General features: G+C 43.6%; 1 protein-coding gene across 4 annotated transcripts in view; it reads left to right on the top strand.

The window, feature by feature from the left end:
* TAOK3 (TAO kinase 3) overlaps positions 1–21,039 on the top strand; it is a 280,331-nt gene that overhangs the window by 69,153 nt on the left and 190,139 nt on the right. For all 4 annotated transcript variants that reach the window (XM_075835361.1, XM_075835369.1, XM_075835388.1 and 1 more), the window contains one exon: positions 9,721–9,816. The gene's annotated coding sequence lies outside the window, so the exon portion shown is untranslated. The remainder of the gene's footprint in view (positions 1–9,720; positions 9,817–21,039) is intronic.

Below are 21,039 nucleotides of genomic sequence, written 5' to 3'. Positions count from 1 at the left end.
TTTGACATTTCAACAATTGTATTTCTGGGGCACATCCTTGGGGAAAAAGTTTATCCTAATAGAATCAGAATTTGGATTTCCTGAATTTCATGTGTTTTGCTGCCGCACCGTCTGTTTTGTGTTTGTTTTGTGACTATTCGCCTCCTTGAATCCTCAAATGAAAAAGCGATTTATACTTTCTATAATCCTTTTTTTTAATTTTTTTTATCTGCGTTTCTTTTCCTAGATTACAAAACAGTGGTCTTCTTTATGGCTCATGCACATGGCTGTATATGGGATATGTGCTACATAATCACTAAATATGATACCCATAGCCTTATTCAGTGGAAGATCTTCTCGGCATGTAATTTTTCCGCTTTAAAAACAGGAGGCTTTGCGGCTCTTGCACATTGCTGTATTTCACATCGATGTGTTACAAATACGTAATACACGAGCCAAAGAAATCTATGTGCCCATATTGTGCCTCCAATTTAGAAAAGTCCTTATTTTGGATTCCGTGAGCATAGCGTGCAGCATTGCATACCATATTATGGAGATATTACCCCCAAGAAGCCTTTCTTCCAGGGACAATAGCCTTACTCAAGGAGGCAACCTACAGCGAGAGAGTGCCTACGAGTTTGTAATATGGACCGTAGCTGCTCCGCCTGCTGCCATACCGGGTCCACAGGAACCCTCGTAGTTTCGGCTGCAAGTAATGAGAACATGCCTGACCTATGTATTATCCAAGGACGATAAAAATGAATCCCTCAAACAGATCTCAATCCCAGACTAAGTAATACATGAGGAGACCAGAAAGTAAGCGTGTGTATTAATATTTGCAGCGCAGGATGTTTGATAGTTGAACTGAAAGAATGAAAACGCCCAAATTCTGCACGTGTCAAAGTACAGTATATGCTCTAAAATGACAGGCGGTGGAATGCTGAGGTGACCATAAGGTTATGTTTCATGCTGCTGCTATGTAGAAATGTTTGCCAGAATACCACAGCAGGAAGGAGGGGGCTCCTCTATAGAGTTTAATTGTAAAGTACGGTTATGGCGGGATGAGCTGTGCTTTATTTATATCAAATTACAGCTCCGCTGTAGTAGGACAGTCAAGCATGAGGAACATGAAATGGCATTGAATTAGATATTTCCGTAGTCTGTAGTCTTTGCCAAAAAAGTATTACGTATCTCTGTAACAAGACAAAATAATTACATTTTTGAAATCTTTTTCTAGTATTTTATAAGAAAAAATCAAATGCATGATGCCTACCTATTAACACTATTTTACAATAATGTACGAGAGAGGTTGAGTTTGTTAATCATTGGATTATTTATTATGCACTGATCCGGAGTACAGCCTAGTCCAGAGCTGTAGTCCTACGGTTATGTTCACATGCCCTATTTACGGACGTAATTCAGGCATTTTACGCCTCGAATTACGCCCGAAAAACGGCTCCAAACCGTCTGCAAATATCTGTCCATTGAATTCAATGGGTCTTGCGGTGTTCTGTGTAGACTGGCTTTTTTTTTTACGCGCTGCTGTAAAAAGACGCCGCCTCAAAGAGGTGCATGTCACTTCTTGGGACGTAATTGGAGCCGTTTTTCATTGACTTCAATGAAAACCAACTCCAATTACGTCCGTAAAAGACGCCGCGAAAAACGCGTGCACTTGTCAAAACGTCTGAAATTCAGGATCTGTTTTCGCCTGAAAACAGCTCCGTAATTTCAGATGTAATTGGCGTTGCCGTGTGAACATACCCTAATACTGCAGGCTTAAGCCCTGCTGCTTTTTCTCTTAGGGCCAGTCCACACGTTGCGTAAATACTGCGTAAATCCGCAGCAAATACAGTAGCAGCAAAGTGGATGAGATTGAACAAATCTCATACACACCCTGCGTAAATACGGAGCGGAAATACCGCTCAGAAATTGACCTGTGGTGCGGAAATTCATTCTGCATCACGTCCATTATCTTTATGTAAACGGTCCAGGGCTGATCCAGTATCTGACCTGTGTGGCCATAACCATAGTGTGCTCCAGGGGGCGGGGGGAGGGGATCGGTTTGACCAGCTAATAAGAACTATTCCATTCGTTAAGAAAACAGCCCAAAAAGTTAGGCACCGACTAAAAAAATGTAGGCACACTGTCTATTTGGCCCGGTGGTTCAGCTCTTATACGTAGCATTTCATTGTAGCAGTGCAGGCATCCTCAAGTTACGGCCATGTTCACACGTTCAAGATTTAGGCCTGGATTCAGTGGCTAAATCCTGAAAGATTTCTGCCAGCAATGCATGTGATTATGGTATTCTATACCCCATTCACACGCTCAGGAAAATATCCTTGCAGAATGAAGAATTACAATGGCCCTAATACACTTACTGATCTGGTGGCCTTCAGCATATCCATGCCATGTGTACTTGGCCCTTGGCTAGGTGCTAAGTAAGCTGGCCTTAGAATACAGTCTGTACTTCTTGGGTATATAAATAGGTTTAAGAATTTGAATTTACAAAGCTGGTTGACCTCAACTACTCATACAATTGCCAATAATATCAATGTATTATGTTTTATGTATTTCTATGACCCATCCCTAACTGTTCATCAATACAGGTTTTACGACCATGTGTGCCGCCCGAGTCCCGTATGTGTGCCGCCCGAGTCCTGTCCGTGATCTGTGGAAAGATAAGACATGATCTATCTTTCCAGGGAACGGAGAGTCCGGTCACTTTTCACGAACCCGATTCACCCACTAAAGTGAATGAGTCCGTGAAAATCGGGTGCCACTCGGAAGCTGTGAAAAACTGCCCGAGTGGCACTGGGTCGTGTGCAACTGGCCTAATGCACCATGCACACGACTGTAGAATCACCCATAATTATGGGCCCATAGACTTTTATTGGCCACGGGTACCTTCCCATTTGCTTACGGGAAGGTGCCCGGGCCGTTGAACAATATAGAACATGTCCTATTTCAGGCCATAATTACGGCACGGGCAGGCCCATAGAAGTCTATGGGGCTCCCGTAATTACGGGTGGGTACGTGTGTGCACCCATAATTACGGGAGCGTTGTCGACGGGCGATGTCAGGGGATTTACATTTTTTAATAAATAGAAGCAGAGAAAATGGTGTCCGAGCGATCATGTGACATAATTTCCAGCCCCCCTTTTTTTACAGGTCTGTTAATACAGGTCAAAAACGTGTGACAAGGACCCGTAATTATGGCCAGTATTTACGGGAGGAAAAAATACGGTCGTCTGCATGGGGCCGAAGAGTTTTCTTTCTACTAGAAAGGAAATGAACTTCCTTTTGGTGCTAGTCCTAGATGAGGCTTTTGCATGGGTTCCCAAGGTGCTTTCGGCTTTCCCTTTTCTCCAGTAGAACTGTTTTGTAGAGACCCTGAAAGTTAAGGCAGTATAACTAAGTAAAATGAAGCCACACACCGCTGACACTGCGTGTCTGTTTGCTGAATCCTGTGTTGCAGCTAGAACAAGACTAGACTATACATGCCTTCAAGTTCTTAGAAGTTCTTTCCCTGCCAACTTGATGAATTGAAAGGCAAGTGGTGGCTCAGGTTCTTATAAATAGGTGCAAAGCATTTGGCGAATATGTTCTGCGTATTATACGTAGCGGTCTGCAGAGGGAGTACTGCTGGGGGGGATGATAATATAATGATTCTGAAAATATTCTAACTTGACAAATTATAGATCTTTATTTTCTGTTAGATTAGAAAGACTACACAAACGCACCCAGGTCCCCTCCCCTAGATCTGCTCATAAGGGAGGCAATGTAGTCCTTCCCTTTATGCTAATGATACACATCAAAACTCCCCTGAGAGAAACTTGGGGCGGCCGAGCAGATCCCCCTTCCTGGTGACAGCGACTAACAGATGGTATGAACCTCATGCTGCTCTATCTTCTCTCCATCTCGGCCGCTGATAGCTGATCTGTAGGTAACTTCTGATAAATGCGTTCCAGCACAATGTAATGTTTCTCGTGATCATATGAGGTTTATTCTCTGTAATATTTCACTTCTTCCTCATGTGAATGATCACATTTCCTGTCTGCATGACTTGAAGTGCAACATTCTTATCTGTCACTGACACTGACTGGGGAGGTTTTAGAAACCCTAAAGTTGAGGTATAATTTATGATCTGTTCGCATGGAGAAAACCTGTTTTTATTCACATCTTCTATAAATATATTTATACACCACAGAGGGTGTATAGATTCTGACCACTTTTATTTTCATTGCCATAAAAGGGTTGTCTTACCAGAACACCCTTTCTTTAAAACAAGCTTCCCCAGTGATCAGATGATCATCGTGTGTCTGGCTCCTGGAAACCCCGGCAACCATCTGATCGCGCTGGCTTTTTCTGGGCCTTTGTTCAAATGAGTGGATGACCATGTGACATGGGGGGGCGGATCTGCCACAGTGGGAAACACACTTCAGGTCCGTTCACACTGAGGTTTTGTTTTTTTTTACACGGAATACGGGCCAAAAAACGGCTGAAAATGCCTCCCATTGATTTCAATGGGAGGCAGAGGCGTTTTTTCCCGCGAGTGGAAAAAACGGCTCGCGGGAAAAAGCGTCGTGCCCTATCTTCGGGCGTTTACGTCTCTGACCTCCAATTGACATCAATGGATGGCAGAGAAAGCGTATTTCGTGGGGTGTTTTTTGTCCGTGGCGCTCAATGGCCGTGGGCGACAAACGCCACACAAATCGGCGTGCAGGCAGAGCAAAATCTGCCTCAAAGTTCCAAACTGAATTTTGAGGCAGATTTTCTGCCTGCAAAAACCTCCGTGCGAACCCAGCCTTACTTAGCGGCCCACTGCTCTGGCTCATAGAGTGGGGTCCCTAGCAGGGTGTAATAGTGCATATAGGATAGGGGTTGTCTTGATGAGTGTTATGTGCATTGAAGATGATTGTATTTATCCAAATATTTATGTCTATGATCCGTTATGGCAAGGAGCACATTGTAGTGGGTCAATGGGAAGTATCCACAAGTATCATGCATATAGATATATAGGGTGGGATTTGTGAAGACTGGAAATTCAGTCACTAGTTTAGTAATGCCCTATCTCCTAGCTAATCTGATAGGCGCTGTCACACTGATAATGATAGTGAAAATTATGTCCCAAAAAGTTTATAAAGTTATTAGCTTTTTTTTCTAACTATGCAAATTTGCCTTTATTAGACAAGTAGGAGGTAACCGCAGTGGTTCTCCTGAGGAGGAGCTACCTCACAGCCTCTGACGCTGTCCTATCAGCATGAAGCTGCTTCACGCAGTGTGAGACTGAGGTTGGAGGGGAAGGGGGCCACTTCAAATAGCCATATCTCTGGCTGTGGACCACCTAGAACAGCGGTGGCATATGAAAGATGAGATTCTAATCTTTCATATGACCAGCAGGATCGCAGTTCTAGCTGTGAAACAACCGGAGATATCGCCAGGTATGGAAGCTGCAGACTATAAGATCAGGGTGTGTTGCCGGGCAGGGAAGGGGGAGAAGCTGTATGCCAATTGGACAGCGTCATTCAGAAAACATTACACCGCCCAGAGTGAAAAAGAAAGTCGACTCCTATTTGGCAATTCGAGCCACATTAGCATATTTAGTCTCTTTAATCTAAAGAGCGCCAGAGTAAATAAACCTCTAGTAAAATCTACTCCAGCTATGAGCAAGCGAAGATTTGTGCATTCGTTTATCCCAACCCTTCTGCTAAGCCTTAGGGTATGTTCACACGCACTAATTACGGACGTAATTCGGGCGTTTTTGCCCCGAATTACGTCCAAAAATAGCGCCTCAATAGCGCTGACAAACATCTGCCCATTGAAAGCAATGGGCAGACGTTTGTCTGTTCACACGAGGCGTAATTTACGCGCCGCTGTCAAATGACGGTGCGTAAATAGACGCCTGCGTCAAAGAAGTGACCTGTCACTTCTTTGGCCGTAATTGGAGCCGTTATTCATTTACTCCAATGAATAGCAGCGCCAATTACGTCCGTAATGGACGCGGCGTTCAAGCGCCTGCACATGCCGTTACGGCTGAAATTACGGGGATGTTTTCAGGCTGAAACATCCCCGTAATTTCAGCCGTTACGGACGCCCTCGTGTGAACATACCCTAACTCCGCTTTAAGTAAACTGGTGTGTGGGGTGCAAATGTGTCAAAAGTATAGTTTTTTTGCGCAAATTGGGACTTTTGAGGCATGTGCAACTTTTCTATACCAGAAAACTGACAAAGAAATAAATTCCCCCCATAGTGTCCGTGTGAGATACATTTGACCGGTAAGCATCTGGATTCAGTGTGGCATCTGAGTTATTGCAGCACAGTTTCAGCTGACCCTAGCTGCAGATAGTGTGGGTGCGGCTGTTGCACCTGGGACCGTCCTGGTGACGTACATCTATGGTGGTGGATTCATTTTCATGGCAGTGGACTCCCACTAAGTTGTCCGAGCAGCAGACAAGCTCCCTTGTCACATGAAACATCCACCTGCAGATGTACTGAAGGTTTTCAAGCCTAGCTTGTCCTCGTCGGTTCTAGTTGTTCTAGACCAGGGGTCTCAAGCCCGCGGGCCGCATGTGGCCCCTGGGGCTGTCATCTGCTTCCCGCGGGACAAAGAGCCGCTAGTACAGGCTCTGCTCTGAGACTGGAATTCCCTGACATCGGTGTCCATCTTTGGACACTATGTCTGGGGCTACCCCAGAGCCGGAGTCCCATGCAGAGCGCTAGTATAGGCTCTGCTCCGGGACTCTGTGGAATTCCCTGACATCACTGTCCATATATATGGACAGTGTGTCAGGGTCTTCCCCAGAGCGGAGACCCGGGCAGAGCGCTAGTATAGGCTCTGCTCCGGGACTCTGTGGTATCTTCTGATATCGCGGTCTACATATGGATGGCGATGTCTGGGAATTCCCTAGAGTCAGAGTTCTGGGCAGAGCGCTAGTATAGGCTCTGCTCTGGGGAAGCCTCTGACATCGCTTCTCATACATCAACAATGATGTCAGGGGCTTCCCCAGAGCAGGAGTCCCAGTGATGTCAGGAGCACAGCTGGAGTCCCAGGAAGAGCTTACTAGCGCTCTGCCCGGGACTCCAGCTCTGGGGTTGCCCCTGACATCTCTGTCCATATATGGACAGTGATGTCAGGAGCAGAGCTGAAATCCCAGGCAGAGTGCTAGAAGCGGCTCTGCTCCAGGACTCCAGCTCTGGGCAAGCCCCTGACATCACTGTGGCAGCATCTACGGAGGGCACTGTGGCAGCATCTACGGAGGGCACTGTGGCAGCATCTACGGAGGGCACTGTGGCAGCATCTACGGAGGGCACTGTGGCAGCATCTACGGAGGGCACTGTGGCAGCATCTACGGAGGGCACTGTGGCAGCATCTACGGAGGGCACTGTGGCAGCATCTACGGAGGGCACTGTGGCAGCATCTACGGAGGGCACTGTGGCAGCATCTACGGAGGGCACTGTGGCAGCATCTACGGAGGGCACTGTGGCAGCATCTACGGAGGGCACTGTGGCAGCATCTACGGAGGGCACTGTGGCAGCATCTACGGAGGGCACTGTGGCAGCATCTACGGAGGGCACTGTGGCAGCATCTACGGAGGGCACTGTGGCAGCATCTACGGAGGGCACTGTGGCAGCATCTACGGAGGGCACTGTGGCAGCATCTACGGAGGGCACTGTGGCAGCATCTACGGAGGACACTGTGGCAGCATCTACGGAGGACACTGGCAGCATCTACGGAGGACACTGGCAGCATCTACGGAGGACACTGGCAGCATCTACGGAGGACACTGGCAGCATCTACGGAGGACACTGTGGCAGCATCTACGGAGGACACTGTGGCAGCATCTACGGAGGACACTGGCAGCATCTACGGAGGGCCCTGTGGCAGCATCTACAGCCCTGTGGCAGCATCTAGGGGTGTGTTGCATTATCTACCGAGGGCACTGTGGCATTATCTACCGAGGGCACTGTGGCATTATCTACCGAGGGCACTGCGGCAGCATCCACCGAGGGCACTGCGGCAGCATCCACCGAGGGCACTGTGGCAGCATCCACCGAGGGCACTGCGGCACTATCTAAAAAGGGGCTGCCCAATGTTGACGTGTGTCTGCCAAACACTGCCAACTGAGCCGCCGGACTGCATTTAGCGACACTTAAACTGGAAAACTGGATTGTTGAAATAAGCACGTGGAGAAAGATCTCAAATTTTAAACCTAGCCGTATTATTATAGTAATATTATTATTATTATAGTGTTATAGTAGATCAAATAACTAACTGGTTAACAATAATATTGTATTGTATCAAATTTGAAAGTAATGCGGCCCGTCAACTTCCAATTTTTTCTATATGTGGCCCACTTACCCGGCCGAGTTTGAGACCCCTGTTCTAGACCGTAATCTCAACCCTTCTCTGTCATTTGCTTTGAAAGGCAAACAATGTTAGAATGCATTGCCCTTCCTTCTCGCCCAATTCTGGATCATCATTATACAAATTTTGAATTTCCAAGAATGTGTTGAATAAGTTTTTAGATATCTATTTATTTTATAGGTACTTTTAGAAGAGCTACTTTTGCAAGCCTTTTTCTAATGACTTTTCTACAAGCGTGGTAAAGAAGCCTAGTTTTTACTAATGAAGATTTAAAGGGCGGCATATACATAAAATATTAAGTTAGTTCTCTATTTGTTATAACTCCTATTCTGGGGAAATAGTGTACTAGACTCTTGGGCAAGGCTGCAGGGGCGACATGTGATGCCAAATTATTAGGTGTACAGAGACCAGCGAGGAGTATAGTTTTTGGTTTTCTTTTTTCTGTTTTTTTTTTTCTTAGGCCTCATGCACACGACCGTAGCCATGTGCACGCCCGTGATATCCGGGTCGGACGGCCATGGAGCGACAGCCGCGAGCCGCCCGCAAATCGCGGGCCGTGCACATGGCCTCAGAACACGGCCGTAATAAGGCATGTCCTTTCTTCCTGCGGTCCGGGCTCCGGGGACCATGCACGGACCATGAAAACCACGGTCGTGTGCATGGCCCCATAGGAATGAATGGTGCCGCAAGTCTCCCGTGGATTTTCGGGGGAATTGCGGCCGCAAAAGCACGTTCGTGTGCATGGGGCCTTACACTAGGCTATTCTACAAAGCAAAATACTTTATTAAAAAATTCTGTGCGATTTGGTGCAGTTTTTCCGCTGCAGATTTCTCTGCAGCTGCCAGAGGATTTTGCTGAGGTTTAGCTAGATGCTTTTTTTTTTTTTTGTAGCTCGGTTTTTACAGGTGAAACATACCTACAAAAATTGCATTGCAAAACTGTCTATTTAGCAGTAAATGGTCCATTTATTTATTTTTATTAGATTTTTTTTTTATTTTTTTTTTTTTAAATGTTCTTCACAGTTGGGCTTCTTTAGTAGCCGACATGTGACATACTGACTTGTAAGAGAATGAAGGTTCACACTTAGCTGCTGTAGAATAACTTGCTTATGGAGAATTATGCACTTGTTATCAATGGTGGTGACTGAAGTGGTTAACTATTTTAATTGGTGGGTTTAATCTGCTTTTGCCGTAGTGGTGTCTTACAACTTTCTATCCTGTGTGCTAGGTATTTTGCTTTTGGGGCTTGTTGATACTTGTGTCCTGGTGTATCTGCAGTATAGTTATTTTTTGATACTCAATGTGCCATTTATTTTTCGTTGTATTTTTCTTATAATACAAAATCATTAAAAAAAAATTCATGTATCCATTTTACAGATCATGTGCGTCTGATCGCTATTTGAAAAACAGAAGCAAATGTGTTTTATGTTCGTTTTGAAAATCAGACTATGCTTTGTGCCACACATCTTCCAGGTATGGATCAGTTTTATATTTTGTGCTTGTTTGTCAGGTGGGATCAAAATTATATAATATTACCAAAAGAAAGAGGCAGTATGAACTTCTACAAGGATATAAACGAGGTTAGAATACTAGTTCTTAATGGGGTGCTGACAAGCCACGTTGATATGGAGGTGATGTAGCAGTATATTGATGAACAGTCACTGATTCAGAATTAGGGGGGGGGAGTGTTTAGTATTACAGTTGTGCACACATATAGGGCTTCTATAAGGTGCCAGTCACAAAGTAACCTGTTGTTGTTCACCCACCCTAAAAATGGTGACCTTATTCCAAAACCTGTGTCCTAATTAGTACATATGGCGTCCTTCTTTTCTATGCCTGTAGCAGCTGCTTTATGAAGGACAATAAACAAGTGACCATTTATCTGCCCTGGCGGCAAGGGGAGCAGACACATGTTATTGGCAGTGTAGACTGCAAATCGTGTTAGAAATAGCTGTATATATAGTCATTCACCTCTCACCCAGAGTCTAATTTAGACCGCAACCAATAAGGGGCAGAAAGTTAAAAAATATATATTTTTGGTGGTATTTTTGGCCCTATAGTGCGTTTTTCTGTGTATCTGGTGCCATCATTTTCAAATAGAATAATATAAGATAATGGCTGCTCATGAATATTCATCAGGGGCTCCACACCCATCCAATCCTTGTAGAATACATCGTTTAGAATCCTCCTTCATATGTTGACAACTGATAGGTCTGTAATTCTGATTGGTGAAACCATCTCTAAAATAAGTCTCTAAAAAAAGTAGGAGATAAAATCCTTTCACTAGAATATATTGAAATATTGATTGTTACTACTACATGGACAAGTGGGGTTTATAATATACAGTAAAAAGGGCACTTCTGTTTTTGTTTTGTTTTTTCTTATATAGTGTTTTTTCATACACTCCTCTCTAAGGTTATCACAATACCAGAATTTGGACTTCGATACCGATAATTTGTGTAGTATTGCGATTTTCGATACCAAAACGATACTTTGGCAACAGTAATAAAAATTAAAAAAAAAGCTCTTCCATTTTCTGATGTGAGGCACAAGATGTGATCAATTTCGAATGCGCCTCACATTAATAGTAATTAACCCCATCATGTTTCCCAGTCTTAATGGATTAATGTGTAAGGTACATGATGGGGTTAATTACTATTAATGTGAGGCACATGGAGGTTAAATTCATTACACCTCGTGCCTCACAATAAGGGCTTATTCAGACGAACGGGATATACGTCCGAGCAACGCGCGTGATTTTCACGGGCGCCGCACGGACCTTTATTAGTCTATGGGGCCGTGCAGACAGTTGTGTGATTTTTACGCAGCGTGAGTCCACTGCGAAAAAGTCACGACACGTTCTTTGGGCGTATTTCGCACATCATGCACCCATCGCACATCATGCATCCCCCCTTCTCATTTACCTCTGAATGCTGCGGTCAGCTTTGATCGCAGCATTCAGGAGAAGAACGGCGGAGATGAGAGGTGTAATACAGCCATTGCCCCGCTCCTGACATTAAGTGCGTGCACGGTTGGCATGATGTGATACGGCCGGCGCTTCACTAATGAGCGGCGGTTCAGGCACAGAAGACATAACATGGGGTTGTTTTGCAGTGCGCCCGCTATGTTCCGTATTCGGTGCCGCCGCTTGTTAGTGCAGCGCCGGCCGCATCACATCACACTAACCGCGCACACACACTTGTTAGGACTCAGGAGAGGGCCTATGACAGTATTAAACAGCCGCAGCCCCGCTCTCATCCGTTCAAGTATTACTACACTAAGCTATGTGGCCGAACAGCTTGGTATCGAAATACATGAAATAATGGTATCGAACAGTTTGGCGGTGCGCGGTATCGAAACAATATCGAAGTTTCGATGCATCGTGCATGCCTACTCCTCTCACATACTTTCCTTTTGTCTGTATAAAACTTGTGTGCGTGCGTGTGCGAGTGTGGTCTGGTATAGGAGTATTTGATAAGTGACATTTTCACAATTTAGCCTTTGTACATCACCACAATGGATATGAAGCACAGCATTGAAAACGTGATTGAAATGTAGACTTTTGGCGGGGGTTCCAGTAATTGGACCTCACTGTTTAGATATTGATGACACTGTTCCTTTAAGGATAGGCCATCACAAATTATTTTTTTATATGTTAAAGATGTTAGTGCTTTGTTAAAAACGTTTGTATTCATTTGTGTGTTTGTGTTTTACTTTTTCTTATTTTTACACTTTTTCTTCCCTATGGGGGCTGCCATTTTTTGTTCCATTTCTGTGTGTGTCGATTAACGACACATACAGACATGGAATACGGCAGCCACAGTCCCATAGGGACTGCGAACGGCTCCCGTCCCATTGACTGCAGGGTACGGCGTCTGTGTGGGAACTGCGCATGCGCCGCTCCCACACAGTCCTATTCGAAATTGGCGCCGTCCGGCGCCATTTTCCTGTGGACCGGAAGTCGCGGCCGGACAGTAATATTACTACTTCCGGTCGCGGCTTCCGGATTTATGCACTTGCACCAGCGACAGCAAACGGAGCGGACTGGCCGGAGGGAGCCGCGGCGGCAGGAGCAGGTAAGCGATTTCAATGTATGTTCGTGTTTTTGTGTGTTTACTACTGTATGTAAACCTACTACACTGTGGGTTAGCTCAAAAAATGGCGACACACAGTGTAGGAGGTTCAAACCCCTCGTTTATCCCGGCACTAGCCAGGATAAAGGAGGGGGGGGGATGCCGAGAGCTCACTAGAGCGAGGGCTTTTAACCCAATGTTGCAATGCTGCAATTTTGGGAACAGCTCCATCTAGTAACCAAAAATGGGTAGTATTATAAATTAGAAATAATTTATAATATTTCCTGGCTCGTGCAAAAAAAAAAAAAAAAATTTGAACAATGTTTAATCACCCACACACTAAATGTTTAAATTTAAAAAAAAAAACATGTTTTTCTGGCAACACATTCCCTTTAAGATAGGCCATCAATTTCTTATGACTGGACAACCCCTTGAGAAACAGTTTAATGGCCGGGTGTGGCCCATTCCATCATTGTTTCATGACCAATTAAGAATATAAAAGGTCTGGAGTTGATTCACAGTGAGGAATTTGTATTTGGTAGCTGTTCATAGAAACTCTCAATATACATTAGGTCATCAAGCCATGAGTAAGGACAGAGGAACCGTCAACCGCGTAGGCTCTCTACACCTACCCCTTGATGTCGCTGTACAATTTTTTAATTGATAAGAAATAGATGGGACATTTTACTCTGAAGCGCTGGATTTAACGTCTATTTTTCACGTTAGGTCATCATTTAAAGGGGTTTTCCCCACAAAGGACAGATAGATATCAAATAGATGCGGATCCCACTTCTGGGACCCACACCTATCTCTAGAACGGGGCCCCCTAAACCCCGTTCTAGCTTTGTCCACTATTACGGACTCCCGGCCACTTCCTGACTTTATGGTCGGAAGTTACGAAAACCGCGTAGCCCGCTGAGCTACGCTGTTTCCGTAACTCCCATAGTAGTGAATAGCCGTTACGGAATGCGAGCTACGCTGTTTCCGTAACAACCACTCAGTTCTATGGGGCTTACGAAAACCACGTAGCTCAGCGAGTTACGCGGTTTTCACCTTCATGGTCGCAAATCAGCCGACACACAGAGGTAGAACGGGGTTTAGGGGCCCCGTTCTAGAGATACTGTAGGTGCGGGTCCCAGAGGTGATCCAAAAAGAAGGGTGATAAAGCAGCCCAGGTCCCGATCTCTGGAGCGGTGTCACACTGTCAAGCCAGGCAAACCCACTCTGGCGTAATGCAATCGTCAAAAAAGTAGTAGGACAACCGCACACGTCTTCAAAATAGTATATTTATTGTCAAGACATCCGCAAAAAAACAACCTGTTTTTTGTGGATGTCTTCACTATAAACATACTAGTTTGAAGACTTGGAGATGTGTGCTGTTCTACTACTTTTTTGAAGATCTCCTGAGGATATGTCATAAGTGTCACTCGTGGGAAAACCAAAAACTGCCAAAGAGATAGCAGAAACTTTAGGAGTGGTGAAATAAACAACTTGGTACTTTCTTAACCCCTTAGTGACCAGCCTATTTTAGGCTTTAATGACCAAGCTATTTTATGTTTTTCCATCGCCTCATTCAAATGGCTATAACTTTTTTTTTTTTTTTTTTTTATATATGTTTGCGTAGACATAGCTGTACAAAGGAGTTTTTTGCGGGAACAGTTTTTTATTTTTTAATACCATTTTGGGGTATATATAACTTATTGATGGGGGGAGGAATAGAAAAAAAAACCAGCAATTTTCACCACTTTTTGTGAGCCCTGAATTTACGCCGTTTACGGTGTGGTATAAATTACATAACTTTATTTAGCGGGTCGTTACGATTGTGAAGATACTACTACACTCCATTTTTTATGAAAGGTTTTATTTATTAAATTTAATATATAAGTAGAATAGTACAAGTAAATACAAATACAACGTAATTACCAACCCAAAAATTATTTGGCAACAATGTCTACAATATATTAATAGTTCAGAGAAAGCAGTTGACAAAGAAAGGTGTATCACAACACAGTATATACACTTTGCTGTTAATCAGGATAAGAATAAGTGACCACAGTAAATGCCTAAGAACAACTAAAAGAACACACATGCACACACCATTCAACCAAGTTCTCCAGTCATCCCACATTACTCCCATTCTAGCCACAAGGGCAAACAAAAATTAGATGAGTGTCTGAGGCCTTCAACCCGATACTACTACTTTTACACTCTAAAAACACTTTTTTTTTTTTTTTTTAATTATTTGCTTCTGCGTCACCATGTTTTAGGAGCTATAACTTATTTTTATTTTTCCACCGATGCAGCTGTATGAGGGTTTTTTGTTTTTTTTGCGAGACAACTTGTAGTTTTTATTGGTACCATTTTGAAGTACATGCGACTTTTTGATCACATTTTGTCCGTTTTTGGAGGCAGGATGAACACAAAACAGCAATTCTAGGTATGTTTTTTTTATTTTATTATTTACGGCACTCACGGTGCGGGCTAAATAATGTAATCGCTATATAGTTATGGTCATTGCGGATGCGGGGATACCAAATGTGTGTATATATATATTCTATCCTAACAGGCATTCACTAGAGGACGATCTGAGGGCCTTTGTTAGGCCCCCGGCTGCCATAGAAACCAACGGCACCCCGCTATCGCATCGCGTGGTGCCTGTATGGTGAGAGAGGCAGCCCCCTCCCACCAAAACCACTTAGATGCGGCACTTGTTATTGAGCGCCGCATCTAAGGGGTTAAACGGCGGGAACGATACCGATTTCGATCCCACCCGCTCATGCAGGTCTGCTCTTGCTCTCAGCCTTCAGCTACTGGAGGTAGCTGAGAGCAGGGAGCTTTAACTTCTCCCAGCTACGTTTATTTAGTTTGATGCAGCGCCGTAAAAAGGTTAATGCATCAAAATAAAACCCGTTAGTGGCCACCATAAAAACACCTATGGGCGGTCACTAACGGGTTAAAAAGATGGAATGCACTGGTGGTTTTATCAACACCAAAAGGCCTGAAGGACTACAGAATACAATTAAAGTGGATGACTGTATAATTCTTTCCTTGGTAAAGAAAACCCCTTTACAACATCTAGCCGTGTCAAGAACTCTCTTCCGGAGGTAGGCTTATTCTTGTCAGTCAAATTTCAAGAGACGTCTTCATGATTGTAAATACGGAGCGTTTATCTCAAGATGCAAGCCAGAATAGACTTGGCTAGAAAACTTCTAGAGAAAAAAGCCACACCGTTCTGGAACAAGATTTTTTTTAAACCGTTAAAGTCAAGATGAACTTATACCAGAATTATGGGAAGAAAACAGCGAGAATGGAATAAAAGGGTTCATGATCCGAAGCATACTACATCTGTAAAACATGATGGAGGTAGTATCATGGCATGGAAATATATCGCTGCCAATATAACGGGGGCACTGGTGTTTATTGGTGACTGCTGATAAAAGTAGCAGGAACATTTTTGAAGTGTTTATAATACTGGGATCTGCTTAGATTCAAATGCTGCAAAACTAATAGCGCAGCACTTTACAGTACAGATTATTAGTGGTCCCAAAACACCCAAGAAATAACATTCTTTTAATGGCCAAGTCACTTGACCCCAACCTGATTGAGCATACCTTTCACTTACCGAAGACCAAGCAATCCAGAAAGACCCACAAGCTGAAGGCGGCTGCAGTTAAGGCCTGGCTAAGCCTCAAGTGAGGAAACTGCATTTGGTGATGTCCATGGGTTCCAGACTTCAGGCAGCCATTGAGCTGTTCATCCAAGTATTATTAAGCCTTCTATTTATAGTTAAAACCCCTTCCCTCCGTAGCATTTTTTCGGGTTTTGACTTTTGTTTTTTCCTCCCCACCTCCCAAAAGCCATAACTTTTTTGTTTCTTTTTCCCCCATCAATATTGCCGTATGAGGGCTTGTTTTTATGCACCATTTTTTGTACCATATAATTTAGTGGGAAATGAGAAAAAATATATATGTGGGGTGGAATAGGGAAAAAAAGAGCGATTCCTCAATATTTTGGGTGGTTTTGTTTTTACGGCGTCCACTGTGCGGTAAAAACTGCATGTTAACTTTATTCTGCGGGTCAATACGATAACATCGATCCCAAATTTATATCGTTTTCTTTGTTTTACTACTTTTAGGCCTCATTCACACTTCCATCACCATTTTCACGGCCGTTTCTCACAGATTCGTGTGTCCGTTATGGTATCCGTGTGTACTCCGTGTCCGTTCCGTGTTTCTGTTTCAAACGGACGTTGTGCTTCCGTTTCACTTCCGTGTTTCCATTAACCCCTTCCCGACATTTGACGTATCCATACGCCAAAGTCGGGTAGGGGAAGTATGGAGCGGGCTCACTGAGTGAACCCGCTTCATACGATGCCAGTGATCCCGCTAGTTTAACTCGTTAGATGCCGCAGTCAACAGAGACCGCAGCATTTAAATCGTTAGAAAGAGGGGGCGACCCCCTCTAACAGCTCATCTCGCCCACTGCAACGCAATCGGGGGGGGGGGGGCGATGGTTGCTATGGCTGCCTGGGGGCCTAATGAAGACCCCCAGGTCCGCCATCTTTGTACACCTATTAAGTCCTGCCTCCGGCAGGGCTTAATAGATGCCTGTCAGAATCACGATATACTGCAATACATTAGTATTGCAGTATATCATGCAAGCGATCTAACGATCGCTGGTTGAAGTCCCCTAGGGGGACTAATGAAAAAAGTAAAAATGAGTGTTTTTTTTATTGTGTAAAAAAAAATATATATATATTAAAAGTTACAAAAAAAAACATTTTCCCCCTATAGCATAGTAAAAAAATAAACATAATTGGTTTCGCCGCGTCCGTAAAAGTCTGAACTATTACAATATATCATTATTTAACCCGCACGGTGAACGCCATAAAAAAAAAAAAAATTGTAAACGCCAGAATCTCAATTATTTGGTCGCCTAATCTCCCATAAAAAATGAAATAAAGTGGTCAAACCGTCACATTTACACCAAAATGGTATTATTAAAAACTACAGCTTATCCCGCAAAAAATAAGCCCTCACACCACTTAATCGACGGAAAAATAAGTCATGGCTCTCGGAATTTGGCGACACAAAATAAATTTTCTTTTTTACGCTTAGATTTTTACTTGTAAAAGTAGTAAAATATAGAAAAAACTATATATATTTGGTATCGCCGTAATCGTATTGACCCGCAGAATAAAGTTAACATGTTGTTTTAATTGCACAGTGAATTCCGTAAAAATGGGGCGCAAAAAACCATGGAGGAATCAGTTTTTTTTTTAAAATTTTCTACCCCACAAATAATTTTTTCCCGCTTCCTAGTACATTATATGGCAAAATAAATGGTGCTACGAAAAACGACAACTCGTCCCGCAAAAATCAAGCCCTCATAGGACTATATCGACGGAAAAATAAAGACGTTATGGCTTTTGGAAGGTGGGGAGGAAAAAACTAAGATGAAAATCTGAAAAAGGGCTGCGGCGGGAAGGGGTTAAAAAAAAAACCTGAAGGTATTGAACTTTATTTGAACTTGTCTTATGTCCCAGTCTGTGAACTTTGGCACGCCCTGCCGTTGCTAGGGCAATGGTACCATCAAAAACAGACGGCACATGGAAGCCTTCCGTGTGCCGTCCGTTTTTTGTTTTTTTTGACGGACCCATTGACTTCTATGGGCCCCACGGTCACGGAATCACTGACCAAAGTAGGACATGCTCTACTTTTGATGTAACGGAACAACGGATCCATCAAAATAACGGAAGTGTGCATGGCCGCATTGAAATGAATGGGTTCATGGTGCTATCCGTGACACAAACGGATAGCACCCTGAAGGAAAAGACTGAAGTGGGCATGGGGCCTTACAAGGAAAAAACTGATTGTTAAAATTGAGTTTTTGTCTCCATATTCTTTCTTTTTTTATTTCATTTTTTCTGGGAGATGAAGTGACCAAAAAAAGCAATTCTAATGTTTTTAATTTTTTACGGCGTTCACCGTGCGGACTAAATAATTATATATTGTAATAGTTCAGACTTTTACGGACGTGTCAATACCAGTTATGTTAGCTTTTTATTTTGTTTATGTTGTGCTCATGGGAAAAGGTTTTTTTTTTTACTTTTTTTAAATGTAATTTTATTTTATTTTATTTTTTTAACCCCTTAAGGATGCAGCCTAGTTTGGGCATTAAGGCTCAGAGCCCATTTTTCAAATCTGACATTTCACTTTGTGATAACTTTGGAATGCTTTCACCTATCCAAGCGATTGTGAGATTGCTTTCTCGTGACACATTGGGCTTTGTTAGTGGTATAATTTTGTCGATACATTGAGTGTTTATTTGTCAAAAATAGCAAAATTGAGAAAATTTTGAAAAATGTGCAGTAAGGCAGATGGTTATACAACACAAAATAGTTACTAATTAACATCCCCATATGTCTACTTTATGTTGGCCTCATTTTTTTGAACATTCTTTTATTTTTCTAGGACGCTACAAGTTTTAGAACATTAGCAGCAATTTCTCACATTTTCAATAAAATGTCAAAAGCCTTTTTTTTTTTTTTTTTTTTTTTTTTTTAGGTACCAGTTCAGTTCTGAAGTGGCTTGAGGGGCCTACATATTAGAAACCCCCATAAAACACCCCAATTTAAAAACTAGACCCCCTCAAAGTATTCAAAACCGCATTAAGAACCTTTTTTAACCCTTTTGGCATTTCACAGGAATTAAAGCAAAGTGGAGGTGAAATTTGCTGATCGCGAACGATGCACTTAGCGGGGCGGAATACTACTTCTCTGAGCGCGAAGGGGTTAAAATAAACTTTATTTTACTGTTTGTTTTTTGTTTTTTTTACTTGTCCCCCTAGGGCCAACCAACGGCACCCCCTGATCTTGCCACAGGGGGGGCATTGGAACTTTACAGGGGGTCGCTGTAACGTTTAGACATTTAAATGCTGAGGTCACTATTAGCCGCGGCATTTAACGGGTTAGACCAGCGGGATCCCGCTCGTTACCCGGAAGTGTCGGCTGTAACACACAGCCGACACACTCGCTTTATGGAGCGGGCTCAGCCCGCAACCCCGCTCCATACTCCTCCACCCGGCATGCGCCGTATATATACGGCGGATGTCGGGAAGTGGTTAAATAAGCTAATTTCTTAATTTCACAGATCGTGCTAACTCACCAGCAATATTCCAGCAGTGTCATTTGTTTCTATCCAGCTCAGTTGCATCTATCCATTTTTGACCCTTTCATTATGAGCTGCTGTGTCATGTGATCTCAGTCTGACCACCAGAATAGACTATGCTCTCATGTGTAGACAGGAGGTCGGTCTCCCCTATGTGGCTGACTTCTTGTGAACTACAGGATTACATCATCACCAATTAAATCCCTCCTGGGAGCTCGGATACCCCTCCCCTCCCCATCCAGCTCCTCCCTCATTGTTTCTCTATATGTCCCCCATGCATATAGAGCTGCTGAAGAGATCCTTTCTGCCCTATCTAAGGGAGCAGGAGTGCAGCGACATAATAGGAGAGCCCCTACAATGATTAGCTGCAGAGTTATATATAAAAAAAGACCTGAATCACACTAATGGTCTATACTATCTGAGTGTGCAGAGAGTCCAGTGTATTTCTATTAGATGCTGCTCACTGCATCATGTGTAAAAACTGGCATCGAGAAACCTATCGCTAGCAGAAGTCAGAGGAGACCGGCTGAAGCTACATGGCACAGTGTGATTACAGAAGTTCACTGATCTATCACTTGTTGCACTTCGATATAGGATAGGGCAGAGCAAGTGCAGTGTGATCTGACTCTGCCCACTCTGCCTCTTCTAAGCCAGAAGCAAATGTAACTATGGCTGTAACTGTCCGTATCTGATTGGACAGTGTCACAGCCATAGTAACACGCCCCCTTGCCAGTATTTGCCCCGTTGACTGTTCAGGGGGTTATTTAAATATTGGGCGCCAAATATAATGGCACTGATATCTAAATAACGGAGGGAGATAAAAAAAAAAATGTAAAGTGCCCCAGGGTTTGCACAGCTCTCCCCATTACATGCTGCACATGTATGTGGAGGTGAAAGGTGCTCTTTAATTTGTCCAATTACTTTTGAGCCTGTGAAAATGGCTGTAATTTCCAAAAATGTATACATCTGTTATGTTCTTTGGCAGAATTATGAAAAGTCTGTGTTTTAGCTGCCACTAGCCGGTTACTCACCTCACTGTTCCTACAGCAAGTTCTCTCAGACGCTTCCTCCTCTCCAGTGACAGCTTCTATCTTCTACCTCAGCCCCATCCAGCAGGCTTTCCTTCTCTGCTTGGATGGTGTTTAGTTGCCCAAGGCAGCCGACCCTTGAAGATCATGTCAGACTTGGTGGCCTATTTAAAGGTGACTTCAACTTGTGTACCTTGCATTTGTATCAAGGTATATCCTTTGTTTGGCTATTGTTCTTGTACATTTGTATTGTCTTGTATTGTTGTACATTTTGGCTTCAATTTTTGATTCTGACCTAAACTTGACCTTGGCCTCATTCCTGGATTGCGCTCCTGTATTTTCCCTTATATTTGACGCCTGGTTCCTGTGGTACCACTCCTAATATTGACTCCTGACGACGCGTCCATCTCCTCCTCCAGCTTGTTG

The sequence above is a fragment of the Rhinoderma darwinii genome, chromosome 1 (genome assembly GCF_050947455.1).
Source record: "Rhinoderma darwinii isolate aRhiDar2 chromosome 1, aRhiDar2.hap1, whole genome shotgun sequence".
NCBI lineage: Eukaryota > Metazoa > Chordata > Amphibia > Anura > Rhinodermatidae > Rhinoderma > Rhinoderma darwinii.
Note: the sequence above shows the minus strand (reverse complement) of the source record. Positions and strands in the feature narration are given on the sequence as shown.